Raw genomic sequence first — 1,674 nt, 5'->3', positions numbered from 1 at the left:
GGTAATGCAGTGAGTGTGCAGGTAATGCAGTGAGCACACACCTGCAGTGCCCTCACACCTGCAGTGCCCTCACACCTGCAGTGCCCTCACACCTGCAGTGCCCACACACCTGCAGTGCCCTCACACCTGCAGTGCCCTCACACCTGCAATGTGTGCAGGTAACACAGTGACGGCGCACCTGCCGATTGCTGAGGCTTCCTCACGCCTGCCGAGCTCACCGAGTGTTCGGATTCGCAAAGTTTTTGTCGTTCAGCAGTTCCAGCAGAGTCAGGGTTCCTGCACAGCCGACACTTTACAAACACAGATCGGCTGACTCCGAAATMCTGACCATGCGTTTGTTACTTCGGTGCCGGCAAAGCCACCGCTTCATGGGGCTCCGGCTGGGAGGCCCGGGCGCGGGACGCGGCGGAGCGGCCCGGGGGGCATCGGCCTGGCAAACGGTGCAGCTTGTGCGCCCGGGCCGGGCTCCTCGGGGCTTCTCCGGGCTCCTCGGGGCTTCTCCGGGTTCCTCGGGGCTTTTCTTGGCTTCTCCTGGCTTCTCCGGGCTCAGCCGGCTCCTCCCGCCGCTTTCCCGGCCCAGCGCCGGCCGTGGGCGCCGGCACCGCCCTCAGGGGACCCCGCCGGCACTGGGGCGACACCTGGCGGCGGAGATTGGGAGTGGCGCAGGTGTGAGCACAGCTGCAGACCAGCATTGCTGTCACACAGCTCGGGGCACGACTGAAACCTCCAGAAAGAGCTCAATGAGGCTCCTGGGCCATGGGCAGGGTGTGGATGAACGCTCAGGGAAGTTGCTTAGGCTGATTGGGGCCTATTGGTGCCCTCAGGGCTCTGTCACACGGGTGGCACACACCTGTACTGACTAAAGGCTCAACAGACACACACCTGCACTGAATAAAGGCTCGGGAGACACACACCTGCACTGACTAAAGGCTCAGGAGACACACACCTGCACTGACTAAAGGCTCAGGAGACACACACCTGCACTGAATAAAGGCTCAGAAGACACACATCTTCACTGACTAAAGGCTCCTGGTGACTCCAGACACCTCATTACATGGACAAGGAGGGATCTAATAGAAAACTGCTGGAAGAAGCATGGAGAGAGATCGTGCTGATGTGCAGTACCACAGATGCAGCGAGATAGTGATGTATCAGGGCACTGCCAGGTCTCAGCAGTAAAAGCCTGGTTTCCCTAAAAATAGCCCTTCTGAAGTCACCAGCCACTGGGACATCACCCATAGCCGAGGAAACAAGACGAAGGAACAASGTATTTTCCGAGTAACTGCAAAAATCAAACTCACTATTTCAGTATTTTACAATGGCATCTGTGATCCCACAATTAAGCAGGGTTTGGAGAAGCAGCTACAAGCTTCTATGGTTTTCAGTTCTATTTGAAAACTGTCTCCATGCATTTGCAGCCTGAAGTTTCAAGACAGCTCAAGCTTCACYGTGCTGGGTTTCCTCAGCCTGAACCCCTGTGGACAACATTCCATGTGYTCATTGCATCTCTCCAGATTTTATTCTCATTCCAAATCTGCAAGYTCAAATATAGTAACATTCCATTCTCCTAATGCACACTTACAAGATGTGCTGAAAYGTCAGATGCTAAACGGTACAAAAAAGCACTTTAGCACGTTCCTGTTRATGTGCAATAGAACAGAGAAGGCAGAAATT

Source organism: Malurus melanocephalus, unplaced genomic scaffold (assembly GCF_030028575.1).
Source record: "Malurus melanocephalus ecotype Western Australia unplaced genomic scaffold, MMel_1.1 scaffold_317, whole genome shotgun sequence".
Taxonomy (NCBI): domain Eukaryota; kingdom Metazoa; phylum Chordata; class Aves; order Passeriformes; family Maluridae; genus Malurus; species Malurus melanocephalus.
Note: the sequence above shows the minus strand (reverse complement) of the source record.